Below are 21,915 nucleotides of genomic sequence, written 5' to 3' on the forward strand. Positions count from 1 at the left end.
TGCTTATGAAAGAAGCCAGACACAAAAGGCTACACAGTGTGTGCTTCCATTTATAGAACAGTGTCCAGCAGAGCCGTCGATACAGACAGGAGCAGGTTAGTGATTGCCAAGGACCGGGGAGAGCAGAGAATGGGGGGGGGGGGGGTGACGGCTAATGGGTAACAGGGTTTCTTTTTGAGGTGATGAACGTGTTCTAAAATTGTGGTCATGGCTGCAATTCTGGGCATACACTAAAAATCACTGAACTGTACAACTTAAATAGCTGAATTCTATAGAACGTGAACGATGTCACAATACAACAGCTGTTTTAAAAAAAATCCATAACAGCGCTCCAAACGCCTCAAGACCTCTAGAACCCCAGCGCGGGCGCCTGCCCCTCTCCCAGTGCCCACCACGCCCAGCCTCGTGCCTGCTGCTCCACACTGTCGACTACGTATGGTCCCTGCCCAGGTCCAGCTCCTCTGTCCGTCCTGTCCTCACTCCTGTTGTCATCAAACTCCTACGACACTTTAAGACTTGGTGCAGGCACCACCTCCTCCAGGAAGCCTTCCCTAAGCCACCATCCAGGTGCCTATTTTAATTACTTACTCGTGAATCTGTAAGTGCCTGGCTGTACGTTCAGTTCCCAGCAGGATGCCGGGTACCCGGTGGGTGAGGAGCTGGAAGAGTGTCCAGGTCACCACCTTGTGTGACATTTGAGGAAACGGAGGCCAGAGAGGACCAGACACACATGGCTCTTTGGCAGCAGAGGCTGATTCTGATCCCAGGTATCCCATGTGACTGTGTGGTGTGAGGGGCCTCCGCTTTGGCTGGCCACCTCTTCACCCCCAGAACGGTCTGGAGCAGCTGCCTGCTCTCAGCACCCAGTGCCCCAGGGGCCACGCTGCTCTGGTTTTTCAGCTGGGAGGGCATCCAGTCCTGCCAACGGCTGGGTTTCAGGCACAGAACAGGGAAGTGAACAGAACTAGCAGCTGTCCCTCTGGCAGGTGCCTTCCCTGAGCCTCGGACCCCACCTCTGGAAAAGGGGCTGATGACACCTCCAAGATGTGGGTGCGGACAGGGTCTCTGTGTGGGTCTCCCTGCCCCACTTGACCTCCCCACCAATCCCCCATGGTTGCCGGGGCGCTGTGATTAGAATGAATCAGACTCACCACACTCCGCTTATTTTACACTCATCTGGGGCTCTTCACTGCCCTGAGAACTACCCCACACGAGGCCTGGCCCACGAGGCCTGCCAGACTTGCTCTGTGGCCTTCCTGTCGCCGCTGGACATTCCCTTGGCTCAACTGTGCTCCAGCCCCTGGTGGGCAAGAGCGCTGTCCCTGCTTCCATGGCTGGCTGGTCTTCTTCTATTAGGCCCCCTGTTAAATGTCACCTCCTAGAGAGAGGCCCTCCCTGACCACCCTGGTCAGAGGGATTCTCTCAAGACACGGTCTCAGTCTCTGTTTCCTTTGTTGCCCCTCGTCACAAGCTGTAATTATCTTAGAAAGGAGCTTATCAATGTGTGTGCTATCTTTTCCCTTCCCGTAGAAGTGCCTTCAAAGGGGAAGAGGAACCAGGCTGGTGTGGCTCTCACTGGTTCCTTCACTCCTGGCAGATTGATGGGACCATAGTAGGTGCTCAATACACACACTCGTTGGATGAACGAATATGCCCCTTATGGGTGTCCTAAGAAAATGTGTGGCCAGTGATTGCCATGTCATGTCACTGGCCATGACCATGACCATGTCAGTTTCATCAGGCTGCAGAGCTGCTCAGATCCGGTTCCCTCTCGTCCTCACTCCCCACAGGTCATCCCAGGAGACTGCCTACTATGGTGACAACACATCTTACTTTTCAGACTGGAAGTCCCGTGTCCCAGAAATGGCCTCAGTCTCTAGTAAGCCTCTGGTACATGTCTCTGGCCCTATCTGTCACCTTTCACCAGTTCACGGTTCCCTTGATGCCCTGGCCACACGTGCGCGCGCGCGCGCGCGCACACACACACACACACACAGGTCCCTTTGCCTGAATGCCCTTCTCCCCATCAAGCCCCCCCTTGGGATGGGGTCTGACATGGATGCCTCGGGGAGGCCCGCCTCCACCAGCTACAGCAGACGCCTCCGACCTCCACTCAGTACCCTAGACACACACACTGGGCAGCCTTGTGCTGGCCCACAGCTATCTACAGCGGGGATGGGGGGGGGAAGCCCTGATTTGTTCTGTTTGCCAATTTCTATGGCATCAAGGCTCCCAGGGCAAATTTCAAGCTGCCCATCTGACCTAACTGACCACTGAGTTGGGAAGAGATGAGCCTAGTTGGCTCTTGTCAGCCAAGCTGGCGCCAACTGGCTTCATCCTACCACGGACCGAACCCTTCTGTGACTCATCTCCGTGCTGCCCACTGGTGGGGGAACCCTCCTGGGGGAGGGGGCTGGGTCTTTCATCCCCACCTCTCTAGCCCCTAGTGCAAGGTGTGGCACATCGTAGGTGCTCAGTCAGCTCGGTTTGCTAAATGAAGGCAGGTCTGTCTCCCCAAGTGGATAGTGAGGGGACTCAAAGGCCGGGGCTGTGGGTCTGATGGGCTGATCTGCACACAGAACACACAGCAGGCACTATGTAAATGTCAGCTGTTATTATTCGTCAAGCTGGCAAGGACAAGCCAAATTCCCAGGGGTCATGGGCTCTCCAGGGGCCGAGCCCAGGGCAGGTGACTTGCACGGATTCTCTCATGAAATCTACGTGACTACCCACCGAAGTGGTACCATTATCACCACCCCCCACCATCTTACAGATGAGGAAACTGAGGCCCTGAGGGGGCAAAATGACTGTACCAAGGTCACAGAGCTACTAAATGGCAGAGCTGAGGTTTGACTCCAAGTCTTTGTGATTCCGAAGGCCTCGTTCCCAGGCACTCTTGGACGTAGAAATCATCGAGTGACTTGAGGGTCAGTACTAGAGACCCTGTCGTCAGGCCTACGAGGGGACGGGGCTTGCTGTGTCACTCAGCAAGAGAGATGCAAAGCCTGACCCCCCAAACACAGGCCTTGGGACTGAAGCGGGCAGCCAGCACGCGCCTTCTGCAGACGCCCAGAGCCCTTGGCCAGGCAGCCCAAGGCAGGGATGGCAGCCAGCCGGGAGAGGGAGGGAGGATTAGGGGGAAACAGATTTTCTCCCCACCTGCCCCCTGGGCTCCGGGGATAGGTGATAATTGACCGAGTGAGCCCTGAGTCAGGCCGAGGCAGGGCTCCATCTGGACCTGGCACGGCGGGGCCGCTAATTGGCACTGGGTGATCTTTGCAGCCTCCTTGGCAGGCCTGCCCCCGGGTTCCTCACTCTCTTCCCAGAGACGCGGCTTTAATCCCCACACCACTGAGGGCACAGCGGAGTCCACTGCTTTCAGGCTCCGTGTGCCAGCCTTGGTCGGGGAGGAAGGAGCTTCTCTGCCTTCCTGGGGGTCCTGTGGAGCCGGGGGCTCTGTCTGGGCAGAGGTGGGCTCACCATCTAGCTCCTGGGAACCTGAGCAGGATGTCCAATGGAAGTGGACCTGGGTGTAGACCGCGGAGCTGGCTGCCAGGGCTGAATCCCGGGCCTGCTAACAGTGTGACCGGGGGCGAGGTCCCTCGCGCTCAGTTCCCTTGTCTGTGGGACGGGGAGAAGGATCACCCTGACCCTCTATTTGGAGGGAGGATTGCATGAGTTAATCTAGAGAAAGCATGTGCATCCGCACCTGCCTGGGTGACAGTGAACACGGCACAGGTGTCTGCTGTACTATCTCCGTTCACTCCGGGCCCGCCACTTGCTGTGTGCTAAGCCCTGGGGATGCAGAGACGGGGAAGCTGTGGTCCTTGCCTTCAGGCGCGTGGGTCCAGTTGGAGAGCTGGTGAGTTATGAATTTATCCAATAGGCATGTTATTAAGACCCAATTATGTGTCAGGCACTGTGACATAGAGACAAAGGCCCGGGCCTTGGCCGAATGAGGTTGACTGAGCAGGGGGCTGGGCACCTTCCTTTAGCCGGGCCTGACTGCTGGCCACTGGGACTGGAGGGAGTGGGTTCCTGGCTGGCTCTGCCCTGTTTGATGAGCAGCTGGTTCACTTTCCTGCCTCAGGGTCTCCAGGACGTTCTGGGTTTGGTCTGGGGAAAGGAGTTTGAGGGGATAGAGAAGAGTCCTGGAACCAGAGAGGGGAGGCTGGGCTCGGCTGCCCCTGAGGCTCCCTGCTCTCTTTGCTCTGTGAGCCCATACCCCTTCCTAACCACTCTGGGTATGGCTGGACCATCTCTAAGGCCTCTGCCACCTGTGAGACTCTGGCTGTGGATCCAAGCATCCAACCCTGAGTCCTATGTTCTGGTTGAGCTGTGGGTAAACTGATTTGTTTATTTTTAGGGCTTTGCACTGTGAGTACATCTGGGCTGAGCGAAAGGGGTTGGGGGGCCTTCCTCATGCAAAGTGACTTTTGCAGTTCTCATGCTTCCTGCTTTTGCTGCTGAAGTTAAACCCATGGAGTCAGTTGCCCTGGTCAGAGCTGGCCAGGGTGCCTGAGGCTCTGTATCATGGGCACAGACATGCTGGAAGCAGGTGGCAAGCTTCTGGGCCGGGAGGAGCTTCTGATCACCGGCCTGGCCGGTGCTGGGCCAGCAGCTTCCCTTGCGCATAACCTCACTCAGTCCTCACCATCTCCCTGTGTAGCAGGAGGCATCGTCCCCATTTTAGAGATGAGGAAACTGAGGCTCATAGAGAGGGATGCCTTGTCCAAAGTCACACAGAGCCTGTGCTCCCACAGTCTATGTTCTTTCTACCTCCTGCCTCCGAAGCCCTCGGTGTTCTAACTTGACGAAGAGTGCCCCCCCCCCCCCACCGCAACCGTCTTTCCACGGTTCTCCCTCGCTCCTCCCCTGAGAAGGGGGGGCCCTGCTTGGCCAGGTTAAGTCCAGCGAGTGCCTCAGGCTCATTCCCCTGCTGTGGTAGCTCCTGCTGGGACCACCCAGGGGATGTCAGTCATCTCGCCACCCCCCGACTTCCCTCACATGCCCAGGCTACCCCTGCCTGCCCCTGACGGGTCCCAGGCTCTGTGGATCCTTGCCAACAGCTGGCAGAACTACAGAAGTCAGAAGGCAGCGGCAGGAACTGTGTTAACACGTCTCCCCTTTGCCTGAGGGGGGATCCCAGGGCCTCCCAAAGCCAGTCACCACACCGGCCATCTGTGGCGTTTTCTTCTCAGCTCAAAGACCCTTCCACGGCTCCCTGGTGCCTGTGGCAAGCCCAGCCTTCTTTGGCCTCTCCTCTACGGACCACCTTGCCAGCCTGTGCCCTCAGAACCTCCGAGCAGCGGCCTGGGCCCGGCCGCAGGAGGTAGTTTCCGGTTCCCCCACCAGCTGGGTTCCATCTCCCATCTCTGGGCCTTTGCTCAGGCAGTTCCCTCTGTCCCAGTGCCAGCCTGGCTTGCTCCTTTTTTATCCTTCCAATCTCGGCTCCACCCAAATCACCTTTTGACCTTCTCCTGGGATGCCATCCCCGACCTTGTTTGGGGCCTCTTGCCTGTGCTCCCGAAGCACCTGTGTTCTGCCTCTCCCGCAGCGTGATTACACGGTTCTGAGTGTCTGCCTCCTGCACTTGGCTGTAAGCCTGGGGACAGCAGGTACCGGCGATGTCTAGAACCTCCCAGCCCCAGCGGCTGAGACGTGATGGACAGGAGGCCTCAGAATGTGTGTGTTGATTGACTGATCGACGCTCAGAAATATGAAATCTTAGGTTGAAGGTCACTCAGCCAGTGTGTGGACCGGAGACTTGGTTCTAGGCCTTTGGAGCCCCCAGACCACATCAGAGGCCCCAGAACTCCTCCCTCCACCCCCAGAAATGGGGGCTCAAGCCATCCCACCTTCACCCTTCTTGGCACTTGGCTGACACCTGTCTCTACCTCCCACTCCGCCCTTTCCATCTGACCAACTATGAGCATCATAGGGCAGCCGCCATGCCCGCCCGGTTCACTGCCAGGCAGGCCCTCTGGGACACCTCCCTGAATGACAGGCTACAAGGCCTGTAGGTGCCTCAGGCCCAAGGCTAGAGACACCAGAACTTTCCTGACCATTGGGTCTTTTGATGGCTACACCCCAGCTGTATTCGTGTGGTGTGTGGGGCAGGGTGGTGCTCACCGTCTCCTGGGAAACCAGTCTTGAACCCCACAACCAGCGCAGGCAGGATTCACACCTGGTGTGTCCAGCCGCTGGGTCCCAGCGTAGGCCCGGGTCCCGGCTCTGGTCTGCCTCCCTTCGTGCTGTCCCCAAGCAGGGGCTGAGAGCTCCCGCATGCCCCGCAGGCTGCCCCATTCCTCCAATTTCCTCCCAATTAATCAAGCTCTGAACTTTTTAATTATCTGCCTGCAGGGTGACTCCCCACTCTGGTGAAGCAATTAAGGACATTTTCAAGTGCTGAGTGGCTGCCGGGAGGCAGCTTTGACCAGGCCCCGACAGAGGAGGTGAGTGGAGGGAGCGGCTGGTGACAGGACGAGTGGACAGGAGTGCCCTTGGGCTGGGAGGCTGCTGGGAGGCTGTCCTGGGGTCCTGGCCTGGGCCATTGCAGGAATCTGGGGCCACACTGTCCAGGGCCACCCGCCATGCTTCGTAGCTAGAATCTGGCTTCGTAGACCCCACCCAGCGATGGTGTGCCAAGCACTGAGTTAGACGCTTAACGGTTGAACTGCTGGGTATCGGAAATAGAATTATGTCTCGTTTACAGAGGAGGAAACAGAGGTTCAATAACATTTCAGAGATGCAGCTGGGATCGGAAGGTAGCTCTGAGTCCACAACCACTTCATCTGTTGTCTCTTGGAGATGGGTATGGGCTGTCAGAGTGCCCAGGGTCACTGAGGAAGGCGGGCGGGTCAGGGGAAGACTCTGGAGATGCCACATGAGCTTGGGATCTGCTGAAGAACACGGGCTCTCCACATGCGGAGGGGGTGGGGGGCTGGTGGCAAAGGGTGTCGCAGGCGGAGGGGGCAGCCTGTGCACACGCACCGAGGTGTGAGACGGCATGGTATGTGTATGGGAGCTACAGATAGTTCAGGGTCACTGGAGCATGAAGTTCGAGGCTGGGGAGGCATGTGGGGTCTGGGTCACCGGAAGTCAGGAGGACCTGGTCCAAGCTCCTCATTTTATCACTAGAGAATGCACAACCCAGAGGACAACAGTGACTTGCCTCGAGTCACATGGCCCAGTTAGCGGCTGATGGAGCCTGGGTTACAGCCCAGGAATCCCGACGCCCAGGCTGGAAGGGAAGCTAGAGGGTAGAGGAGCGGAGGCTGTCAGATTACTGGTTTCCTACTTCCCACCCTTGCCGGCTTACCTCTCCACTTGCCTCTGGCTGCAATCTGTTCTCAACATCGCAGCCAGAGGGATCCTGCCGAACAGGAATCAGCGGTGTGGTGCTCCTCTGCTCAAAGGTCTTTAACAGCTCCCACCTCAGAGTGAAAAAACAACAGCCTACAAAGCCCCCTTTGCCTCTCCGGTTAAATTTATCCATGGTATTTTATTCTTTTTGATGTAACTGCATCCCCCTCCCCTCTCTGAACTCACCTCCTACTGCTTTTCCTCTTGCGTCTTACTCCACTCTGGCCCTCTGGCTATTCTGGAGCCCATCTCACCCCAGGGCCTTTGCACGTGCTGTTTCCGCTGCCTGATTCAAATCCTAGCTCAGCTACTACTTCACTATGTCCCTCTCTGAGCCTCACATCCCTCATCTATAATTGGGGTTAATGCTGCCCACCCCGCCTTGCTCCCCAGGCTAACATAGGATCCTGACGACAGAGCAGGGAACAGAGAGCTCCATAAAGGCCCTCCCTCCAGCTCTAGGCTATCACTACAAGAGGGCTTGTAAAGGTCCTCACTGGGTCCTTGAGAAAACAGGCCCTTTGATGAGCAGTGAGCTCCAGGCCCACAGACCTCAAGCTGGATCGACACATTGAAGACTCCCAACCTGCAGTCCTCGGGACTCACAGATGCTGGGAAAGCAAGTGTTAAATAATAATCACGATGTGCCGGAGGGGAAGCCGGATGTGTTGGAAAGCTTGACACATCTGGCAGGGCCAGCCCTAGTCCCCCGGCACATCTGGCTGCTGTATTGACAGGTGGTGCTGTGGGTCACTGAGGAAGGGCCTGGTGGGCCCAGTCCCGGTGCCATGAGGGTGGGGGGTGACGGCCGGATGAAGCCGGGGAGCATCTCCCACGCTGCCCACAGGCCATCGTCCTCTTGCCCGTCCCCTTCAGGCCACCTGCTATACTTTGTTGGCTGTGCTCAAAGAGGCCAACTTAGGACCCAGAACCTCGTCTGCTAGATTCTATAAGCCCTGCAACGTGTTGTCGGAGCCAGCCGCCCCTGCCCGGGCTCGGGAAGTCGGGAAAGGCCCCTCCCCTCTTCAGCTGGTGGGGGTGGATTTTCGGGGTCACCTCACGTAGCACTTCCCTTTCTATGGAATCCAGAAATGTGGTCATCAGCTCCACCTGAGGGAGCCCCCTGGGCTGAGACGGGCCTCCTCCCTCCTCCCACCTGCCCCAAGAAAGCCATGGTCATTAATAAAGGACACAATTAGCTGTCAGCGGAGAACATGTCTGGAATTTTTTACCTGCTCTGTGTGCTCGGTTAAGGCAACAAAGCCCGGGACCCCCCGGGGAAGCAGCTACCACACACCTTTCGGGGGGCCCCTTCGCCTGGGCCCAGGGCAGGAGGAGCCTGTGACTTTTTCAGTATGGGCTCCACAGGCCTGGGCCTGGGCAGGATGGTTTTTTCCAGGCTCACGGAGAAAGTGACACAGTGAGAGAGATTTCCTGGCAGAATCTGTTTTTTTTTTTTTTCTTTTTTCTTTTTTTTCAACCCAATAAGCAATATAATTCAATACAACCTTCCCCCGCTTTCTGTGCCGACTTTTGAGTCTTCAGGGCTAGAAGGACTTTAGAGAAAAGCTTGTTCAGTCTCTCATTTCACACCTCATTTTACAGCTGGGGAAACAGAGACCCAGGGAGGGGAAGTGACCTTGTTTGCGGAAATAAATATGCTTCTTTAACGCAATTCGGATTTGTGGCCAAAGTCCGAAGGAATGTTTCCAAAGACCCTCCCAGTCACTCGCCACACGCCGCCAAGTCCCAGCGGTGCTGAAGTTGGGATGCAACAGTGGGGGCCGAGGAAGACGGGGGGCAGAAGGGGCTCTGCCCTCGTGGAGCTGAAGGTCTAGGACAGTGACAGAGGGAGAGAGGCACCAGACAAACACAAACGCTGTCCACGGACTGTGATGGCCATGACGGGGACCACCACGGGCTGAGGCAGGTGTACGGGGGGTCACCTTAGGGAGTGTGGCCTTTCTGAGAGGTGGCATGTGAAAAGACAGAAGCAGGAGTAATATTTGCAAAGGTAGGATAAACTTAGTGCCTCAGTTTCTCATTCAGTGTCATGGGGGAAAGAGCTGGACATAGTTATTGGGTATTTGATGCCCACTTGACCTGAGCACCTCTGTCTTAACAATGCCATGAGTTCGGGATTTGTCACCCCTATTCTGCAGTTGAGAAATGGAGGCTCAGAGCAATAGAGGGCCTTCCTCAGGGCATATGAACAGCAAACTCAGGAGCCCAGGCCTCTAATACCTGCCTCTCTCTCTCCCTGACCTTCTGGGTGCTTTCCAGGACCACCGCTTTCCCCAGGAACCCAAAGTTGGTCTGCTTGAGCCCTGGTGGCCTCTGACTTTAATGCTAATGAAAATCCCACTCGAGAGGTCCTGGCATTTGTTGCCTCGAGGAAAAGAGCTTAGAAACAGGGAGAGGGGGAGCTTACCCACATTCACCCTGAGGTTCTTAGGTTGGGGGCCTGCAATCGCTCTCCCTCCTAGGGGTATAGAAACCATCACCTCCTCCTGTTGGCTTCTGGGGAGCAGGAGTGGGCCTTAGCTAACCCAAGCCATAAATCAAATGCACAAGATGTGGCTTGGCAGCCATCCCAGCGAAAAAGATCTGGGGGTTTGAGTTGACCACAAGCCAAAAGCTGCTGAAAAAGCCAATGTGGTCTTAGACTGTAAGAGTAGAAGTAGAGTGACAGCCCAGCATCTTCCCTGTTGCTCAGGCAGGGTCAGTCTTGAGTTCCGCATTTTATGGAGGCCCAGTGAGTGACAGCAGACAGGCTTCCTTTTTGTTTTCATCTGCAGCCATCTCTGGGTGGTTCTGGGGGTGCTTGGGGTGAGGTCCCTCATATGAACTCTCCCAGGCAGCATTGTCTGGGCCTACAGCAGAATTCCAGATCCCCACTTGGCCCTGGAACATTCTCTGGTCTGGATCCCTGGGAAGGATGAGTCCTCTCCTGAATCTGGCTCAGCCTCTGCCTCCGTGTTCTAGTTCTCCTGGACGCTGGAGATTTGTGATCATGTGTGATGATTCACTAAGGGCCCACCCTTGATTTGAGCGTGGATTTACTCAAAAAAAAAAAAAAAAAAAAAAAAAAAAGCCCAACAAGTTTTTCCCTAAGTAATGACTTTATGTACAGCTCGGCATGGAGTGGAATAAGACATGAGTCTGAAAGTCCACTTCAAAAAGGGGAAGAATGGATATGATCAGTTTGGGGTGTCGAAGGAGGTTTTCCGGGGCGGGGGGTGGTGGATTTGAACTGGGTATTGAAGGATAAGCAGGAGTTCCCTGGGGCCGGAAGAAATGAAGGACATTTCAGGCAGATGAATAGTGTGTGTAAACGTACGGAGGGGTGCAAGGCAGGGTAGGATGGCCAAGCAGAGGATAGTGGGGGGAAAGATAAGATACAAGGCAAAAGGTGATCTGGGGTTATACCACAATGGGTTATGTGTGCTCGGTGGTGGAGTCTGGGGTTTCATTTTTTAAGAGCAGGAAAGCCAGTGGTGGTCTTGGGGTAGTGCCCGGATGGCCACCAGGGCCCTCAGCGCTTTCCCCCCAGCAGCCTCCCAGGCACTTGCCAACTCATGCCCCAGCCCAGCTCTGGCCTCTGCCCACCTACCGCCCCCCCCCAAGTCTGACTCTTTCCCTGTATCTCCTCCTTGTTTTCCCCTTTTCTCTCCTCCTCCAGCTCTCAACTCCTTCTTCCTGTGTTGTGAACAGTCCCACCTCTTCCGTCTAAAAATGGACTATAAAATGAATGGAGCTATTAATAATTACTGACAATGGCAGCTACCATCTGTCTCGAGGATCTACTGTGTGCCAGGTGGAGGGCTCCATGCAAGTTATTCGTGTGCCATGCGTCACAGTGGTCAGGGGCACAGGCTCTGGAGTCCGGGTCCATCTGGCCTTGAACCCTGGCTCTCCTTACTGACCTCACACAAGTTATGCAACTTCTCTTTGTGCCTCAGTTTCCCCATCTGGAAAATGGGTCTACCAACAGGACTTTCCTTGTGAAGATACAGAGTTAAGCCCATAGAGTGTGTTAGTGTTCTCCAACAATTTTTTTTAAATTTCATTTTTTAAAGTAATCTCTGTGCTCAACATGGGGTTCGAACTCATGACCCCAAGATCAAGAGTTGCATACTCCACTGATTAAGCCAGACCGGCACACCCAACAAGGATCCTTCGAGTCACTCTCTAAAGCAGATACTATTGATAGTCACATTTATAGGAATGAGTAAAGCTCAGGAAGGACACGTAATCCCCCCCTCAGGCAGCGTCAGGGCTGGGAGCAGAGTAGTGGAGGGCTACATCTGAGGCCAAAGGCAGGGTCTTAACTACTCTATCCTATGGCCTCTTGCAGGCTCTTGCCGGGACGGGGCCTGGGGACCCAATGCTCAACAGGCTCCCAGCCTCAGGGAGAAAATGCCTAAGTAAACAGGCAGTTTCCACACAGTGTGATTAGTGCCAAGGGATGCTCGAGGGGAGGAGGGTCTGGGCTGGGGTGCCCCGAGGAGGGGATTTTCCCACTGTTGTTTCCCAGAGGTGACAACACGACAACTGTCTTGCAAGACAAAGAAGGACACAACAGAAGAATGCACGGAGGGACATGCTGGACAGAGGAGCAGTCTGTCCCAAAGTGTGGCATTGAGACCCTGTGCGGCAAGACTGAGGCCCTGTGGTGGGAACCCAGAGTCTGGGCATGCAGGGGTGCAGGGGACGAGGCCGGACAGGCGAGCAGGGGTGGGGAGCAACAAGCTGCCGGCCCGGCACTGGACGGTGTACCCACGCCTCCATGACCACCGGTAGCTCAAGTACCTCTGTTATAGCATGATGGCTTGTGAACCCACAGAGAACCGGGGAGAAGCAGGTCCAGTCCTTGGACTCGAACATTCTTGGATCATAAAGTCACCCACGGCGGGGCAGGGACCCAGGGATTCCAGCCACCTCTGCAGAGCGCCTTCAAGCCTAATCCCAAACTTTCCCAGGGACAGATGGCTTCTTAAAAGGTTATTTTAAAAACACCCCATCTCCAAAGCTTGTAAAAATCCCACACCTCAGTTTTAAAGGGTCAAAAGTTGAAAATTATGAGCCAACAGCAAGATTTACAGAAAAAAAAAATGATCTCTGGCAACAGCCAGAATACTTCATGACAAATTGCCCAGACATGGTCATTCTAGAATGATCACCTTTAAATGATGCTTCCACTTTCCCCTAAATGTCTCCTTTATTTGAACAGTGTGTTTATAGGGCCTGGGGCTGCTCTTCCCAGCTTGTATTTTGGATTTTTAAAAGAGGAGAAAACTGGGAGAGAGAGAGACAGAGAGAGAGGAGGGAGGGAGAGAGAGAACACAAGACATCAAAGCAGACGTTGAGGATAAACCTCTAATCTTATTAACTTTTATCTCAGTCTTTATAAAAATGGGGAGGCCTGGTTGTCTTTGAAAGCTCATAAACTTGACAAACATTTAGCTCTAGCACCCATAGGGAAGGACTCTAACCCCTGGAAAAAGCTGGAGTTGTAGAGTGGGGAGGCAACTTCGGGTGAAGGTGCAGAGATAGCCCACGCTGTCACCAAGTGAGGGCTGGAGAGCACAGCTTCCCAGCTTACTGTCTCTGACTTCATGGTAACACTGTTGGAGAGAGTCTCCTTGGTTACAAGAGAGGCCAGAACTAATGTTTGAACATTTGTAATCTTCTGATAAATAACAGCTTGCACTTAGAGCTTACTCTGGGCCAGGCACTGTTTTAAGTGCCTTATGTGGATTAATTCATATAATCTCAAATTAGGCTACAATGATCCTCGTTTGCAGGGGATGTAGGCACGGAGTGACAAGTCACTTCCCCAACATCACTGATTCGGTGAGCGGCGGTGCAGAGGTTTAAGCTGAGACAGGTGGCATGTGCTTTTCCTTACCTGTTCCTTGCTCACTCCTTGAGGGGTTGGGCTCCAGGCTGGACGGGGGCTTTGCTCAGCTCTGCCATCCCCTCTCCTTTCCTTGCAACATCCCAATGAACTTCTGTCCCTGTTTTACTGCCCAGCAACCCACGGCTCTAGGCTGCAGGCTTTGTGTACTTGACTGGGCTTGGAGTCCTCTTCCCAACCTGAGGGATCTGGAGCCCTGCCCAGCATTGGCTGGGTCCTCAGAGAGGCAGTACAGCACAGGGGTTAGTACCTCGCTTTAACTCCGCTCTGACACTTCCAGACTGGGTGACCTTGGGTGAGTCACATAACCTCTCTGTGCCTCAGCTTTCTCATCTGCAAAATGGGGACAATAAAGCTATGTCCTCTTGGGGCATCTGGATGGCTCAGTGGGTTGAGCCTCTGCCTTTGGCTCTGGTCATGATCTCAGGGTCCTAGGATGGAGCCCCACATTGAGCTCTCTGCTCAGCAGGGAGCCTGCTTCCCCTTCTCTCTCTGCCTGCCTCTCTGCCTACTTGTGATCTCTCTCTCTCTCTCTCTGTGTCAAATCAAAAATAAAATCTTAAAAAAAAAAAAAATCTCCCTCTTGAGGTTGTCGAGGAGATGGTGAGCCCACATGAAGTATTTAGGACATGGCCACACGTGCAGTAAGTGCTCAGTAAATGTTTGATAGCATTTTTCCGTCCTCCTCTCCCTGACAGTGGGCTCTGCGCCCTGGACCCGGTTGTCAAACCAGTTAGCCGCTGCCCAGGCCCCTGATGTTACAGATAGCTGCCTGGCCAGGTCCTGCCATCCCTGTCCCTGTAGAGAAGGAGGCATCTGGGTTCAAATCCCAACCCCTCCTCTTCCTGGCTGAGGTCTTTAGGCACATGGGCCCATCTCTCGGAGTCTCCATCATCTATAAAACAAGGTAATAGCACTTGTTTTAATAACACAGCCGTAGGAGCCGAGACTTAGACTCAGATCTGGGTCTCCGCTTCCTATGATCTGCATGGCCTTGGGACAGTTGCTTGAACCCCTGGGGCCTCAGTTTCCTCAGCTGTAAAATGGACACCTGGCCTTGCTGGTTTTTTTTTTTTTTTAAAGATTTTATTTATTTATTTGACAGAGAGAGATCACAAGTAGGCAGAGAGGCAGACAGAGAGAGAGAGAGGGAAGAAGGCTCCCTGCTGAGCAGAGAGCCCGATGCGGGACTCGATCCCAGGACCCTGAGATCATGACCTGAGCCGAAGGCAGCGGCCTAACCCACTGAGCCACCCAGGTGCCCCCGCCTTGCTGGGTTTTATACTGTGAAGACCAAATGCACTTATAGCTGGAGGATGCCATGGGCCTGGCAGGGCTGGCTGAGTGGCTGTTCGTGTTAACCACGCCTCTTGCATGGGTCATTCATTCAACCGACCTGAAGCCCTACTAGGTGCCAGCTCTGTTCTGGCTGCTGGGGACACGGCACCAAATAAGACAAGATAGTTCCTTACTCTAGTAGAGCTTCTAATCAAGTGAGGAAGATGGATGATAGACGGATAGCACACAAATACACAGTGACGTGCTACAGGGTGCTGGGGGGGGCGTGTCTTCTAGCTGGGGTAGTGAGGGAGGGCTTCTCTGAGGAGGCAACATATGAGCCAAGACCCTGAGGCTGAGATCTGGGGGTGGGGAGCGCAGAGGGAAGAGGATTCCTGGCAGAGGGAACAGCACGGGCAAAGGCTCTTCCTCGGGAGGGACTAAGAAGGCATTTGTGGGGAAAGCCTCCACGATGCCTGTGTGGCTGGAAAAGGGGAACAAGGGACAGAATGGCAGGAGGACACCAAACCCCAGGACATGGAGCTTGACTCTAAATCCACGGGAAGCCCCTGGATAGTTCTAGGCAGGGCTGCAAAGTGACCTGAGTTTGGAACAGGTCCCTGTCTGTTGTGTGGAGAGAGCAGGGGGGCTGAGCCGTGGTCCAGGCAGAGGTGACAGCGGATGGACAGAGTGATGACAAGGGGTTGGGTTTCACGAGGGCTGGTGACCACCTCTTCTGCCCATGGTAACACCCCGTGTGAACAAGAGGGGGAGCGAGGTGAGATGCTGCTTCTGGGAAGGAACAGGACATGTTTCCCTCAGAGTACTTTACTTGTCAGGCAGTGCCTTCTCCCCAAGGAGACTCCATCAGCGAGTTGAATGCACATGCTTCTGGGACAGGTGCCCGGGGGGCTGGCAGAGCCTCTCCTCTCCCGGCCACGTGGAGCCTGTGGCCATGCTGCTCCTTGGCAGAAAGTCGGAAGGAAGAAAGCTGCTGCCGGCAGTTCCTGGCCCCATTTTAAGGGTCCTCCTGCTGCCTCTCACCGAACCCCAAGCTTGCGGCTCCCCAGGCTGCCCCGAGGTCTCACAGAACCCCTGCTCAAGGTCTCAGATCTCGCCCATCTCTTGGCATCTGCCCTCTGTCCCCGGCTGTGTCTCATTCTCTCTCAACTCAGCTCATGCTGAGAGAGGCCAAGGTCGCCTCTTGGCCAGGGAATCAAAATGTTACACTGGCCATTCCCTGTAAGCATTCTAAGAAGATCCCTCCTGGAGACACCAGGCCTCCATACCAGGAGTTAAATGGTGGACATCGAAGGCACTGGGACAGGTAGGGGAGGGGTCCGACAGGGCCCGGGGCTGCCGTTCATATCTCCTATGCTTCCCTACTGCACCCACCTTCAAGACTGACCCACCCACTCATGAAACCAGCCTGTACATCACAACTTTCCAGAACAACCCCAGCTCCCACTTCCGTGTTCCCAGAGCACGGCCACCGTGCACCCCACAAGGATCCGTGAGAGGGTCATTATTCTTATGCCCCTGGGACTGAGGAGGAAAGCCAGACTCAGAGAGAGAAGTGACTGCCCAAGGTCACACGGATGGTGGAGGCAGAAGTGGGCCATGACCTCCACCTCCGGCTTTGAATCGAGTCTGGTCTCCTTGGCACGGTGCCCTCCGCCAGCCAGGTTCCTTCCTGCTCTGCAAAGACGGACATGACAGCAGGAGGCCCTGGTGAGGATCGGAGGAGTAACTGACAAGGCCACTTATGGGTGGTGACAGACAGGAATGGGCAGCAGAGCATGGGTCCTAAGTGAGCTTTAAAATTGCCCATGACATTCGCTTCGATATGACACAGCCGTCCTGGATGAGTCAGGCACTGACCACTGCCCTCCGTGCATGAATTCACAGCATTATGGGAGCCTGCCACAGTGCTCTAAGTGCAGGGCGTGCGAAGATTCATTCATTCAGCTGTTCATTCATTCATTCCACAGTGACTGAGAACCTGCCAAGTGGCATGTACCTCATAGGACAGAAAGATGTCGAACACAACCCCCCCTTGGGTGCTGCTACTTAGTACTATAGCTCTGTTTCTTCCTTTCCTTTTTTTTTTTTTTTAAAGATATTTATTATTTGAGAGAGAGAGAGTGCGAGAGAGCGAGCGAGAATGAGCAGGGGGAGGGGCAGAGGAAAGAGCAGACTCCCCTGCTAAGCAGGAAGCCCGACACAGTGCTTGATCCCAGGACCCTGGGACCATGACCTAAGCCGAAGGCAGACGCCTAACCGACTGAGCCACCCCGGTGCCCCACAGCTCTGTTTCTTCCCCTGAACTGGGAGCTTCCCCAGTGGTTAAGAAAGTGGTTTTAGGAGTCGGATCATGTCCTGGTTATGTGACCTTGGGCAACTTGCTTTTCCCCTCTCTATGTCTCAGTTCACCCCTATGAGCAATGGAGATGGTAACGATGTCTACCACATAAGTCACATAAGGTTATCGTGGGGGTTAAATGAGTTAAAAGTATCTAAGCAAAGTGTTCAGGACAATGTGTCTGCACCAAGTACTTAGCTCTGTCCTTCCACGTTCTCAAGGACTTGTAGGGTTTCCCAACCAAGTTCTTGCTGTCCCAGTGGGAACCACTGAATTTTATTTCTAATGATGGTCCCGAATAACAATTTCAGGCGCCCTCTTTTTTTTTTAAGGATCCTGGCAGAGAGCATGCAAAATTCATTTGTCAGGATCTATCTGCTGAGAGAATCTTTGCACTTGAGTTTAAACAGTCATCATTATCCTTTCAATAAATATTTTTTTTGAATACCAAGCAATATTCTAAGGGCTTTAGCAGCATTATCTTATTGAGTCCTAACAATATCCCTGTGAGGTTGGTATGATTTCCCTCATTTTGCACAGGAGAAAACAGGCTTACAGAGGCTCCGTGAACATCCACCCAATCATCCACCCACCCACATTTCTATCCAACCATCCATCCATCCATCCATCATCCATCCATCCATCCATCTACCCATTCATCCAACATTTACTGAGGTAGTACCCATCATGAGCCAGGTAAGCACTGTGCCAGTGCTAGGTTCAAGCCCCAGCCAGTAAGAAACGAGACACCATCTTTGACCTATCCGGTCTCACCAGGGAAAACCTACCTTTGTCAGATAATGAGCAGTATGATGACAGCCACAAGTGTAGGAGGGCATGGGTGAGTTGAACAGGGGCCAGACAAAGCACAAAGCTGGGTATACATTGCTGGGTTTCAGCCCAACTAGGAAAGCAACCTAGAAACTCCCTCTTCTACCTCCTAAGCCACACCTCCTAAGCCCCATCTTTGCCCCATCAACATCGCAACATTTGTCAACATTGCAAACTCCTGTTCATCGGGGTTGGCGTCTCTCCCTATAACACATTCTTGTCAATTCCTGGGCCACAGAGGTCACTGATCCCCAAGGAAGCCAATGTATCTGGACGCTGTACTGGGCCTCGTGTTTGTCATATGTTTGCTGGCTGAGTGCTGACTGCAATGTCCCCACTTTGGGAAGACTTCCTCAACCACCGCCCAGCACCCCAACCCTGTCCCTGGGCCATCAGGGTGCTCCCTTCCCTGCATTCCCAGAGAAACCCGTGTGTATCTCCAACTCGCCCCCCATCATTATTGCCCTTCGGCTTTCTTCTGCACCAGGCTATGAGGCTGTAAGCAGGCCTTACTCTTCTTGGAGCCTACCAACAAGTGGGGTATGTGGTGGGTACTCTGTTTCCAGCTGGTTTCAGGAATAAGCGGAATGGCAGAACGGGTGAGAAAATCTAGGTCTGAGTCCCAACGTGGCCGATTCTAGTCAAAGTCCTCAGACAAGGGCACGATGAGAACTCAGGGTTGGTATGCAAATAGTCTCATCTTGTGCTCCCACTTCAACCCCTTGATCGGTAGCTGCCTGGCGCTGTGCTGAGAAGGATCCTGGAGTAGCACTGGATTTAGTGAGAAGAGTATAATGACGGATTCTCAACGTCTGGATTGGAGTCAGGGAGAAATGGCAATGGGTGCTCCTCATTTCCCATATCCCCGGAAAGCCGTTTTCCTCTTTAAGGCTTTGTTTTTCCCCATCTGCAAAACGAGGAGACTAGACTCAATTATATCTGATACTCTAGGGTCTGAGCCCTGCATCTCTTCTAGTGTTATCTTTCTTCGGGGACAGGAGCCACGTGCCAGTCTAGCCCAGGGCCTGGTACACAGCAGGTGCTCAGTGAATGAATGCTGGTGGGACGAAGAGTCGTCCTTGGTCATTGTGACACTGGAAGGAGAACAGCTTTTCCACCCAGGCTAATACGAGGAAGTTGGCGCTGACAGAAATGAAGTGAAGGTTCATGCCCAGAGCCAGCTACCGCCTCCTCCAGTCCCTGGGTCTTCTGACTCCCAGGCCCGTGGCTCCTGCCCCTGGTTGGTTGCACATACCTATCCAAGCAGATATTTCCCCCGATGCCAATCAAATAATGGCCCCAGCCACAATCAGTGTTACATTTTGATTCCCCAAGGCATTTTTAGCGTCTTTATTGGACTCAAGCCTCACGAGGACTCTGGCAAGAGAGAGCGCTGACCTTCACCTTCCGTCGACAGACTGGGACGCTGATGCTCAGAGAGGGCATGTGATTTGCTAGGGTCACACAGACCCGGTCTCAAACCCAGGTCTTCCGTTCTAAAACCTCATGCTCTATCCACCTGCCCCTTACCAGCCGGTTCCTCTGTCCCACTGCTCTCTGCTCTCTCTCCTCACAGCCACCTCTGCATTTTCAATAAAAGAGCGGACAGATACATGAAGTGTAACAGGAGCTAAGCTCTCCTCTCCTGTGAGGCCAAGCCCCACCTTGGGCCTCATCTTTGAGGGAGAGGCCTTGGAGGGGAGAGAAGGGGTCGTAAGACCTGAGCAGCAGGGTGCCGGCTAGAGGACTGGCCTCCCAGGTCCTTCCCTGCGACCCCGGCCTGGGCTCACACCAGCTGGGTAAACAGGAGCCAGCCCATCCAGGGGTGGCGGGGGGGCATTCCTGCCCCTCTCAGATTGCCTGTCTGTTGCTAAGGATTCTGGGAAGGAGGCGGGGAAGGCAAAGGTGAGCAGGCACACAGAAGGACTGGTCTGGAACTGTCCTCAGGAAGATAGGGTTGACCCGGAAACAGACGGGCAAATGGCTGGACCTCGTCTGGCATCCACGCTCTGCCCTCTCTTCTGCTCCAGACAAGCCTGCTTTCATCTTACACTAAATACTCTTCAACTCTGGGTATGTAACTTGGTCTCCTGTGACTCAATTTTCCCATCTGTAAAAAGGGGCCTAGGGAGAAATCCTTCAGGACCAGAGACACACTCTTTTCTCCTATCCCCACCTTCTTTTTAGAGACCCAGACCCTCCAGGTGGAGAAACTCCTATAAACATATGACCCTATAATCACCCCCTTGGCCCCACTCCACACAGCAGTCGGCTGGACCAGGGAAAGCAGGTGTCTGTCTCCGTGTGTCTCTCCCTACCTCCCGCAGCCCTGTAGGAATTTGTCGGCATCTCTGAGAATATGAAAAAGCTTTCTGCCTTTCTTATCACTGCCCTGGACTGCCCACCTCCTGAGCCTGGTGGCTTTTAAAGGCAGGGCTCTGTCTTATCCTTTTCAGTATCCCTAATGCCCAGCACAGGGCCTACAGCGTAACAGGTACCCATTACGGAGTTATTTGCCGGATGGAAGAAATAGGAAAGAGAGCTGATCACACCCGCTCCCCGGCCCCAGGTGGAAGCTCCAAAATCCCCTCCTTTTCTTGAAACACACAGAAATGGACAGACACCATGTGGGCCCCGGCAGAGAGGGCTCAGGTTTTGAACCATCTGGTGGGATCCAAGGCCACAGAGCACAGGAGGGCCCCAGAAGGTCAAGTTCAATTAATGGCTGGCTGATCCTTGACCCAGCGGCCGCCATGACGCACTTCCTCCCGCCTGCAGGATAAAAACCGTCAATGCAGAGGACAGACTGGCGCACCACTGAGGCACCCCTCCCAGCCCCACAATGGCGATCTCCCCCCACAGCGTTCCCAAATGCTGGGGAGATGGGGACAAGCAAGGTGGCCCTGATGTCTTGTCTGGTTCATCTTGGCGCCTCGAGGGCCTGGTGCCAAGGGGGACTCGGCCAAGGCCTGGAATGAGTGGCTGACCCCGGCACTGGAGCGTGAGCCGAGCGCTCAGCAGGCCTCCCCTTGGACAACACACGCTCTGTGAGTGTAGACGATCAGAAGGCTTGGGGAAATCAAAAGCAGCTCCTCAGGAAAGGCCGGGGCCCCCGCTGGAGAGGCTGCTCTGCGGGGCTGCTGGGCCCCCGGGCCGGTGATTCATGTCTCGCTTGCTTGGGGTGGGAGCACAGGCCGAGTCTGAGCTGAATTCATAAGACCTTCTCTGTTTTATCTCACAGATGTTTCTGGGATGGATGTGTCAAGGAAAAAAAAAGGCTGAAGTTGAAAAATCCCAACTCAGCACATGTCCTCCAGCCCCTGGAGACGTGACAAGGGATTAAAACGCCTTTCTCCTCATTTGCCCAACATCTCAGGAGAAAGCTAAATTGCATGCCCGTCAGGGCTGTTCTGGGCACCTGCTGGCTACGAGGATGACCTCCTCATTAGCGCAGCTTCCTTCTGCAAGCAAGCGCACAGAAAACTGTGTTATGGGTACACGCGTGAACGTGTGTGAGCGGGTGGGGTGTCACCCACCCCTCACTCGGTAAATCCCACACTCGGTAAATGTGAGCTTCCGAGCTCCTACTGTGCTGGGCACGGCAGCCAGCACCCTGCCATTTTATCCTCACTGCCCGGTGAGGTTATGCTCTTCTTTTCCCATTTTCTAGAAGATTCGCCTCCCTACAAAAGCACAGGCTTACACACATACACGTTTGTGTGCACAAAACATGCTCATATGTACATCTCAGCCTTTCTCCATACATGCATATGCAGACAGAGCTACACAGAGGCATGTGCCTTCATACATATGTGTCTTTGTGTGTGTGTGTACACTCTCACGTGACATCCTTACTCACGAGATGGGCTGTCCATTGAGCTTCTTTCCTACAAGTCACTTTGCTTCTAGTCCTATTCTTTATGTCATCCATAATCCTGGGAAGGCAAAAGGTGTTCTCTACAGTGGGGGTCGGCAAACTATGGCCCGCTGGCCAAATTCGGCTTGCCACCTGTTTTTGAAAATAAAATTTCCTGGAACCCAGCCATGCCCTTTGGTTATGTATTGTCTGTGCTTGCTTTTCTGTTACAATGGCAGCGTTCTGTTATATATGAACTCTCCGGAGCGTAACAGTTTGCTGATGGTGAATCTGCATGTTTCA

General features: G+C 54.1%; 1 protein-coding gene and 1 long non-coding RNA gene across 9 annotated transcripts in view; one reads left to right on the forward strand and one right to left on the reverse strand.

The window, feature by feature from the left end:
• The window catches only part of EPHB2 (EPH receptor B2), a 181,944-nt gene that overhangs the window by 46,567 nt on the left and 113,462 nt on the right, over window positions 1-21,915 (reverse strand). The window lies entirely within an intron of this gene.
• Window positions 340-21,791, forward strand: LOC116567128. 5 transcript variants are annotated; one of them, XR_004276112.1, is made up of 5 exons: window positions 340-567; window positions 1,791-1,879; window positions 5,202-5,332; window positions 6,364-6,455; window positions 7,759-8,599. It is a non-coding gene; the product is annotated as an uncharacterized LOC116567128 (long non-coding RNA). The 5 variants fall into 5 exon arrangements; XR_004276113.1 differs by lacking the exons at window positions 1,791-1,879; window positions 7,759-8,599 and adding an exon at window positions 20,998-21,791; XR_004276115.1 differs by lacking the exons at window positions 1,791-1,879; window positions 7,759-8,599 and adding an exon at window positions 11,048-11,112.

The sequence above is a fragment of the Mustela erminea genome, chromosome 10 (assembly GCF_009829155.1).
Source record: "Mustela erminea isolate mMusErm1 chromosome 10, mMusErm1.Pri, whole genome shotgun sequence".
Classification (NCBI taxonomy): Eukaryota; Metazoa; Chordata; class Mammalia; order Carnivora; family Mustelidae; genus Mustela; species Mustela erminea.